Source organism: Manacus vitellinus, unplaced genomic scaffold, assembly GCF_001715985.3.
Source record: "Manacus vitellinus isolate BGI_N305 unplaced genomic scaffold, ASM171598v3 scaffold_28_pilon, whole genome shotgun sequence".
NCBI lineage: Eukaryota > Metazoa > Chordata > Aves > Passeriformes > Pipridae > Manacus > Manacus vitellinus.
In genome coordinates, this window is record NW_021940122.1 from 1,925,367 (window position 1) to 1,936,465 (window position 11,099).

Here is an 11,099-nt window from a genome sequence, read left to right on the forward strand (position 1 = left end):
TATTTAGCACAACCAAAAATATTTCTGATATATGCTTTTGTCAAAAATATCCCAAAATATTGAGATTTTTGTCCATGAATCCAAGTGCATTGACTTTTATTATTATTATTTTATAAGATTTTGTGATTCTAGAGAATACATCTGATCTGCTTACATAGACTCCACGTGTGGCAATAGTCTCCATTTGCCTAGACAGGAACTGAGCCATTCTAAGAGCTAGGTTTGCTATCTCTAAGACTGCAGATACAGATATGTTGATCATCACCTTTCTCCAAGTGCATAAAGAACATTTGCAAACTCCAGAGATGAAGCACCCCTAAATGCATCTGTATCTGGCATGGCAAGGGGCTGTCATGCACTGCTGAGAAGAGCTGGCAACTGCACATGGAGAGAACACTGGAGACAAATCCTCACTCTTAACTGAATCTTTCATGGCTACACAGCAGTCTGAGCTAAAGTCTGCTCAATAACAGAAAGGCTTTCACTAGTTTTCAAACCATGTTTACAGAGTACACAAACCGACGATTTAATGCTTTGTGTTGAAAGAAAGATCCTTAGAGGACACTCCCAAAGTGATTTGTCAATTAACATATCAACCACAACTGAGCCAAATTCTTCTAAAAAGTCAAAGGTATGTCCAAATGTACAGACACTGATTCCTGTCTAAGTCTGCTTAAAAGTACATGGAATAAAAATTCAGAATTGAAAACACCATCTTCCAGCTAAGCATGCATGTTTCGTAAGTCAGGTATGACTTTTGCTGTCTATCACATCCAAAAGCAGTTTTCCCACCAAGTTCTGCACAACTTCCTTAAAGTGTGACTTACAGCAAGAATCCAACCTCTTTTTAGTTTCAGGTGGATACGAAACTCTAAGCAAAAGCACTTTTTGACCCTTTACTCTTTTTCCATTAGACTCTGGTGGAGGTTGGCAGCACTTGCAGCTAATGCTGATGAAGAACTGTGAAATCATGAGAAAGAAAATAAAATTTCTAACTGGGTTGTTATGAAACCTATGTATTTTCATGATCTTCTCACCCCCTCTATTTCTCTCAGATGGAGAAGCAAAGTAGTGGTTTTTATGTTTGTTTACTATGAAAATTCATATTTTATTTTGAAAGAAACACTTTATACTTCAGAAAATTGGCATTTCTCCAATGTCCTGGAGCCTTTCCTTGACTTGAACAGTGGTTACATCAATAAAGTGGCAATTACTGTTCTTTGTATACGGTCTGGTTTCTTATGTCCATTACAATGGTATATATTAAGGGCAATTTACCAAGATCTCAATCTGACTCCAATTTTCTAACATTCACAGTGGGTTTTTTGCTAGCAAAAAAAAAGCTGTTTGAAAAGAATTTAATGAAAGACGCCACTGACAAAGCTGTAGCTTTTATTTTAGATGAAAAGCAGAACTTAGCAATAAATTCTAAAATTTTAATTATTAAACATAACTTATGTTGCTGCATTTTGGAGAAAGAAGAGATGATTGCTAAGGAACAAATCTGAATTAAGACATTAAGTATTTATAGCATTATTTCTCTAGCTGTATTCAGAACAATTCAGATTTTAACACAACCAGTAGTGTCCTACTTGCTTTCTGGCTATTGACTTATCTGTAAATGGATCAACATGCAGATCCACATCACCAGTTGAGCTGAATCCTGCTGATTTTGATTAAATAAGTTAGGAACAGGCATTATTTTTCATTTCTCAACAAAGAATTGCAGGGCTAGAAAGCACCCTGAAAAGCCAACATCTCCTGTCTACCCACCCCTGCAAGAATCAAAGCAGCCATTCCTGCTTTTCCAGCCTGGTCTTAAAGGCCTCTGGCAAGTTATTTCTCAACAGAAATTTGTAAACTTCAGTCTCCCAAATGTATAAGGCATCCTAACCAAAAGATTTGTACCATATTCATACTGCTGAACATTTCATCCAATGAAAGAAGCAAAATAGTAACAGGAACATCATAACCTTATTGCCTGCTTATGAGCATGAAATTTAAATTCCATTTACAAAAAAAGTAAAGATAATATGCAAGTCCTAGGAATGGGGTGATTTATAATCTAGGAGTCAAATTCATGTGGAAGATATTTGCCCTTTTTTCTTCAATGTGGTATGTAATTCTTTAAGCCTTTTTCAAGGAATACTGCTCTTGGCGCTTTCCAAAAACGGTCTTCTTTGATCCAGTAGCAAACATCCTTGGCTGTTAAGGAAACTTCCATGATTGCAAAGATGCCAACACATACAGCAAGGGAAATGTGACCATCTCTAAATAAACTCTCAACTGGCAAACCCATATCAGGTTTCACTGATGTGCCAAGAATCAGATTCTGTGCTGCATATCTTTGAAGAGTACAGAGAGGTCAGAGCTGCGACATGCAGTCCTCAATTTAATTGTTATCACTTTACAAAGCCCTCATCCCTGCTTTGATGAACTTCACCATGTCAGAAAATTTCCAAGTAAAGCTGTTTATGATTTAAATGTTTATGATCTAAACAAGACAGGTTTTAGCAGTCAATTTGGGAATTTAATTCCGCAGAGATGCCATGGTTTGACCTATCTAAATTTCCTCTTCTTTCCTCTCTCATGACCTCGTATTCATTTCTCTTTTTTCCCATCCTCTCTAAAAAGCTCTTCAAAAATTTTCTATTGTCTACAGCATTCACTGATTCAGCCCTACACTTTTATTGAAATTCATTTGTGAGCCAGTTCTGACTTCTGAGTATATTACTTATTTCAAATATTTATCATGTACTTTATGAGAACTTCCTGTAATACCCTGCTTATTCTTGATTTCTCATTCACAGGGTGTGGCAGTTCTGCAGAATAATATGGTGATCTTTGTGCCTTCTGACTGGATAAGTCTTTCATAAAAACAGTTAACAGTAATAACAAAAACTTCTCAAAGAAAATTGTATATGTGACAAGCACATAATAAAGCTGGTGGAACATTTATAAGTGTTTTTATACATATCTAGTAACTGCCTAAATGTTGTCTAATGATACACAGTAGGTGTCTACAAGTAATGGAATAGAAGCATTACTTCTACTCATAAAAATCATTTCAAATTATCATTACATAGTTCAGCAAGTACTTCTCAGTCATCTCATGACAAAATAGTTCCTTATCTTTTTGGTTTACATTCATCTTGCTGCCACACTTGCTTTCGCATGTGCACTCAAGTTGTGAATAGTTGTGAAGGGCATTAACTGAACTGCTGTCAAGTCTTCCAGAACCACTTTGCCCCTAAACACATACTAGATCATTTGCCATCACTTAAAAGTGATCCAGTGAAAAAAACCCAGAAGAATACCTCTCTACCTCTTCAGTGGAACTTTCTCTTTTAACTTGTACATTCCATTGCAATGAATTATCCAGATTGTTTTCACTATTGCCTCCCACATTATCTCCTTGGATCTTCCAATGCAGATAAAACAGGACTTGGACCTTTACAGTAACTGTTTTGAAGATAAGGCTACCAAAAAGTGATAATTGCCTTTTTTCAAAAGGCTTGTTACAGAAAATAAAAAGGGCATCTGAGATTTAAGACACATTTAAGACACATTTCAACTATAACATTTCCTTCTGCTTGAAACACAGCATATCTTTTCTTGCAGATTTCTGTGATTTCAGGCTCCATAGTGCCATTCCATTCATTTCTGACACCTAGCAAAACCTGAAAAGCTGAAAAAATAAATATGCTCAGACATGCACACATACACACACATATATATGACAGATATATACACACAGAGGCACACATATGTATCTTCAAGTTCAGCAGTTTCCCAAACAGAGGACTAAAGCTGGTGATGGAGCCAGACTCATGGAGTGAGCAGACTGTATGTTCCCAAAATTACAGTATTTGAGGGCTTACAGCACAGAAATACAACAAATTTAATAATTTGACACATATGAGGAAATAATAAAGCTAAGAACATCAGAAATCAATGCGCCTCAGAATGTACAAAGAGACCAGATTTTTTTTCCCGCCACAAAATAGGAAACTATCTTTAAATATGTAAATAATTTCTTTCTTATAGCTATTCAGAACACAAAGACCAGTTGCAGACTACACAAGAAAGACCATGCTTTACATGTACACAGGTAGTCAGACATTGAATTGCCTTCAGCATCAATTATTTGGCCCTAGAATGACCTGTGCTTATTTGCTAGTCATATATTTCCCCTCAATTTTTGATATTTAAAAACAAGAATCCTGGATTAGCTTCACGCTATACCAGATTTGTAATTAAATGTTGTGTCAAAGTTTGGAGCCTCTCCATAATCAAAATTCTACCAGAACCAAGCAGCAGCTTTACCTGAAAAATTCTAAATGATAGCTGAAGTCTCAAAATCTAAGTCTCAAACGCTTGTGAATCAAGCAGGTGCCCACAGTGTCCAAAGAAAATGAGACTGGGGAATAAATTTTGCAGTTTTCAAAAAAACAATACACAAACCTTTTGCTTTGGTTCTAAGGTTTAAAAAATCCTAGTTTAAGTTAAAAGAATTCTGGTTTATTTTCCAGTGTTTTTAGAATAATATCTTTCACAGAATAAAAAAGCCAAAGGGTCTGAGAAAGCTGTTAATTTTCCACAAAAGGAAGCCATACCAAAATCATTAGACTTTTATGTGAAAGACTTCAAACCTTTGACCAGCACGCTGCATGGGGAACTGATATTCAAGACCATAAAAAATTTATATGGAAGCAATCCATAGTGTGCTTATGATGAATTGAAATGAAACAATAACTCTAAACTCTGCTGAAAACTTAGATCTTCTTCCAAAAGACAAAGCTCAGTATGTTTTGTGAATCTTATTACTGGTAGTGAGAAATAAATGTGTATGTTGGGTAAATAATAGAAGTCTTACAGCCATGCAGTGCTCTTGAATCTATAGAATCAGGTGTGCTTAGAGAGATGTGCACTAGGTCCGTCTGGAGCTTCATCTCATACTCTCAGATAGGCAAAACTCCAGCTGAGACTGTTTTTTCACCTGCCTAATGACTAGGGAAATTAATTGGTGTACCATACTGCCAATAAGCTGTTAAAAAAATTACATTTTAATGCTTCGAAATATTCATTAGAAAATTTACACATTGTACCTTAGTATACATGTCTGTCTTCATTTTTACAACAAATCCTTGGATGCACTGAGGTTTTATTAATCTAATCTGAAAAGAAACTAAGTTAACTACATATTTATAATGTAAGAAGAGAAAGAGTGATCAAGTGGAGAATAAGACCATATGAAATATTTCTAAGAAATTTATATAAAGCAGCTAATATCTTCTTTCAAGGAGACAGACTATTGGGGAAATAAAGTTATTAAATTATATATAAACCTAAACAACCCTTTGTTGAACAAGCCAGAGATCCTGACTTACTAGATTTAAATCATTCACTTCAGACTGTCGAGGTTATGGAGTAGACTGTTTACCTGCTATTCTGTGCTAAATATCAGTTATTCTAGCTTTTTCTGCATCCACTAGTGAAATACTAACATTGTTCAGATGTGCTGCTTTCCCCTTACACTGTTCCATATTATTTTTACCATAGTTATGCTTAGTGATGGAATAGTTGAATTTTACATATTGTCTGAATATTTGCTTTGCAGTCCCAGAAAGGTGACTTCAATAGCGTATTTATATCTCTCTTCCAGATAATTATTTTAATGATTTAAGGAAATGCTAGTGTTTTCCAAATCATGCCAATCATATCATACAATAAAGGTACTGAAATATATACCTGATAGATAAGCTAAAAATTTAACTCTCTGTTTGAAATTATGTTCCTAACTTCATGTTTTGCAGATACCTCAATAAAGTGTGAAAACACAAATTAGCTTTAAGTTCCACATATAAAAATGCACAGAAGGACACCTCCTGAACCTCCCAGAAAAGAGAGTGATCTCTATTCTGTTCTTCCAACCTGCATCAATTAACCACCTTTCCCACAGGACATTCATGCAGATACGAAGCGCAGTAAGTTGTCAGTGAAAGCAGATCTGAGAGGAAAACAGGTCTGAAGGAAGTGATTTATGGTCAAAGCTTCAGACTTGAATTAAAGAACTTTGAACAAATTATCCTCTCACTTTCACACTCTTCATACTGTCTACTGCATCAGAAAAACTTTGACATCAGCAAGGGACCTGAGAAAAAAGAAAGGAAATTCTGCATAAGATTTAGAGACTATTGTAGGGAACAGTCTGAGAAAAATCATTGTAGCCTAAATGTGGATGTTCTTGACAAAATAAGACCTCCTTTTCATCATTAACATCCACATAATTTGATTTTTGTTCTCTGCATTTCTTCAATCTTGTGGTTTAGCTGTTAAATTCTTTAGTACGACTTCAATGGATTCAACTGAAATGCCAAAAATATAAACCAACTGAAAACATTGACAGATTCTCCATTGAGGTCACTGCATTTCTGACTCACATCATAAAACTAACATAAAAATCTTTTTGGATTTTTCACTTCTCACTTCAGCTACAAAATACTACAAACAATGTGATTACAAAACAAAAGCCACCAACTAACCACAAGCTGTGCTGCACTCACACTAGATAGAGAAGTATCTGTAATGAACACAACTACAATGCTTAAGATATTGTCTAATTAATCCAATACTAATAAAAAACTGGGCTTATTTTGTTCTATTGCAGCTTGTTTGCACTGTGTTTCTCTTTCGCTTTTAGTGGAGACACTGCAATTTGAAAATCAATGAGACTAAAGCAAGTCCAGGTTCATCTTGGACGGAAACAGAAAAGCAACAATTGTGTCATGTCACCTGCATGGGGAGTGTACAGAGAGTGTCCCCAAAACCTGGAACGAAGAGACTGTTACTGAGCTTAAATACGTCCTCAGCACATACACATTCAGTCTACAGATTTCCTTCTCAGACCAATGATCATTATGGGTGTTTCATCAGCTAGCAAATTTACAGAAACTATCAAATCATTTTATATAGGCCCCTGTAGTGTCATCCCATGCTACTGGCCTTCAGTTGCCTCTAACCATGGTCTGGATTCAAACATGCTGATCTAGTGATGAGATGCTCTTAATCCTATTGCCTGACCGCAGAGCCCTGCAGTCACACAGGCAGATAGAGGTCTAAATGAGTATCATTCTACTTAATTACTCTTTTTATGCTTTTGAAGAGAGCAATATAAAGATAAATCTTCAGTAAAATAATTCTTGATGTCAGTAGCAAGTAGATTATACTGCAGCCATCTGTTAGCAGCTTGAAAAGTTACAAGTAAAATAAGACTTCCCTGACAAAAAGCAGCAACAGTTTATGCCATCATGATTACTTCAATTTCCTTACTTTTAGAAACAGCAATTAAGCAGCAAAGTTGTAGAATAATGCTGCAGTACAGTACAGCTTTATCTAGTGCCTAGAAGTTAAATGAATTTGCAGTAAATAATGCTGCTAATATCTTGGTCAAAGAGAGCATGTAATACCACAGATTTCATAAACTGAAATGAAAGAGCACTTACACTCTTCCCAGATTTATATTTAAAAAGAAAAACTATTTCTATTGTGAAATAGAAAAGATTCACTTATGGATATTTCTTTCACCATGTTCGAGTCCCTCTCATAGCCATTTGGGACTCAAACCAAGGTTTGAAGTAGTTTTTTAGCCAACCTCTAAAACAAGCCTGAGTCGTACCGTTTAAGAGCTAGCTGAAAGAAAACAAAACATCGTGCCTTTGTAAAAACATTCTTTGATCAAGAACATGCAAGCAGGGCCAACACTCCTATCTTCTGCAGCTCTTAAAGTTTTCCCCCACAGTACCCAAAGCAATTATAGTAACTATGTCAATTTAGACTGTATCAGTTCATCAGCTTAACTGAAGAATTGATTTCAAATCCCCACAGTCTTCATTCAAGAATATGTTGTCATTATTATTACTTTAAAAATAAACAAAGGTGGCGTAATTATCACGTCCAGTCAGCTTTGTGACCGGACACGATGTAATTTCCAATCAGCGACCCCATGTCATTCAATTGCAGTGGAGCCAGATAAGAAGTCCCGTTATCAAAATTTCCTTCCATCAATGCAATGATTGTGGGAACAGGCGGATACCACAAGTTGGAAAACATTGTCTCCTTCAAGCAATTGATTGTTTCCCTCCTGAAAGCAACCTAAGTGGGTTTAACATACATTGACAGCCTCAGCATTGCATGGGGTTTGTAATCTTCCTTCCCTCCCATTAATAGCACAAGTCTGGTCTGAGTACTTTCAGGTAAAAGCTAAGTTGCAAAAATCAGTCACAGTTGGATGCTTATTTACCATCATGCTTTCATCAACCATGCCCTGCATACTTCTTCCCCAACAAACTACCACTGAGATTTCCTTTTGAGGTTAAATTTGCCTGACAGGTGATAAAGTAAGAATTTTCTTTTAGAAGTAATGAATACTTCAACATTCACCAATATTTTAGTAAGTTCTAGTTGGCTGACATGGTGGGCACTTACCCAAATCCCCTGTAGCTGTTGAGTCAGCTGTACTCCATCTATCCCGTGCTCCTGCATGTGATCAAGTGTTCAACTCCTCTGCCCTGCAGAACTTTTTCAGAAAATACTCCAAGCCTGTGGATGGGGGAAAAGAGACACTCATTATGAAAATTCTTTTTAAAATAGGCCTGGATTTCAGATGGGAAAATTTGACAGGTCTCAGAATACTTTACAAGCCTGTTCATCATCAGACTGAAACCTGAGTAGGATCTTTATGGTGGCTTTTTGCAATCCTTTGCCTCTTTTTTTCTTGCAGGCTTTTGATCTGCTTCTCTCCACTTGTATGAAGATCTCCAGAGACCATGTGGGGCAAACAATCAACCTGGAGAAATTATTCTGTCGTCAGCTTGTTGAGGGAAAACCTTGTCTGCTTGAAAAGAGGGGTGGGAGGAAGGAGAGAGATGGAAGCACTGAGATAGGATCAGTAACTAAGCTGCAAGGTTATCAATGTCCCGTTGTGTGTTGTGAGAAGTGTCTATTTTTTTCAACTCTGGGCTAAACTCATAGTACTAAACAAAACAAAAGCAAAAAGAGCGACATTTCACGCTGTGATGAAAATGTGATATAGGGGTGTCATCGTGAATACAGGTGTCAACAGAATGATAATTACCAACAGGACATCAATGCACACAAAGCCAGCTGCACACAAAGGCAAAGATCAAGCTGCTAGAAACTAAACCTGCTTCATAATATCTACTCCTCTATTTCTGGGATTTGGAGGGAGGGGAGGGGAGGTGCTTAACTGCATTAGGGTTTTTTTCCTCCTTCCACACTCTCTTTTCAGTTTATATTGCAACCATCTGTGCCTGGCAAGCTTTCGTTACACCTTTACCAGGGAAAACAGTAGTTTATAGACTTTTGCACCATAGGGATAACTTTGAGGTGCCTGGATTTGTTGGAACTTAGGTCAGCTTTTAGAAGAGAAAAGCCCTGCCTGTGCCATGCCTTCATTCAGCTCCTTTTAAACATCAAAGTCCTGTAGGGCACTCTGTGTACATTCATGGTAACCCAGGCAGGGCCCAAAGAGCAGCCATGGCAGAACTGGCAGTGACACAGTGCACTGACCCACTTTCTCCTCATCATCCTACGATGTCAGGGCACTGACAGAGGAAAGCAGATTTCCCTTTTAACACTGAAGCGTCACACAAATACACACTAAAATATCTCAGTGTAATGTAAGTTTCACAAACAAGTGCATTTAAAGCACTGTCTACCCTTGAGTTGGCTTCCAAAATGGGAAAATGTCTTTTTACTATGTTTCATTATTTAAGACATGTATAATATCAGAAGTCATCTCTTGCCTTTTGGTCTTCAGATGAGATTATTAAAAACATCAAATCATCTTAAAACACTGACAGCAATCACAGCTTCTGCAATATCTGGGTTTCTCCCCTCCACAGGAGAATGCACACAGTGTAATCCTGGCCCAGCATGACAGCTGTCATCCCGTCTTTCCCTTGCTGCAGACTGTGCCTTTCAATAAACAAAGGAAACAAAGCACAAGGCTGCAGGTTGAAGGTTGAGACTCACTGGCCACCAGCAGCTATGCACAGAGGAGCAGTGGCATTGCACTTTTGGGAGACGCAGGTCTCCCCGCAAGCTGTAGGAGCAGCTTGGCTGAGGAGAGCGCACTCCTACCTGCCCACACGTGTGACCAGAAGCAGGTTAAAAGCTGCACAGCACAGCCCACAGAGGCTGCATTGCAGCCCTTGTGCCCTGCAAGACCAGCCTTCATCCCTGTAGGTCACAACACGTATCCCTATGAAGAATCATCACTGACAAACCCCTCTCTCACCATATGCTTCTCAGGGAAATGGCGATTACCTAGATGTTCCCAACCCCCAGACAGGTTTCCCAACCTGGGAGCACAGCAGTTTCTCCCTCGATCTATTAAAACCCCATAGGCAAAGTGGACAACAGCCCTAACCTGTTCTATCAGTATTTAACTGCTCTGATTTATAGAAAGCAATCAACAAATCTCTGTGCTTAGTAGAAACAGGCCCTTCACTGTTATCAAACTGCACATAACACTGACCTGAAGATATGTTGTATCCCCCAGAAAATCCAAGTTTCTGTTTCAAGTTCTCTGTAGCAAATTCACTAATTTCACTGCTATATAACATGGTATTTATCTATTCTTTACATTTAAAATAAAAAGAAACCCCTAAATTCTTTGACACAGAAAAAAAGTGAAACAAACTTGAATATTTCACCATTGGAAGTATGGCCCCAACTTTGATTCTTTAATCTTACCATGTATTTGTAAAGAAAACTATTTTCACTCTGTATAATATTCAATAGTTTTGCAAGTTTTTAGTATATGATTGCAAATAGTTATTCTGGTCAGAACAAATATAAGACCATAGTTCTATGAATAGATCACAAACAGCTTTCCAAATGTACCTCATTATAACTAAGAGACATCTTGCTCATTTCCAAATTAAAAATCTGTCTCCATCCCACAAATTCCTCTGATGTCTCACTCACAATTTATGTGTTATTTGAGATCAGACAAACTGATACTTCTAAACAGTAATTTTAGAGGAGTTTCGGACACAGTCTGGTTACAAATA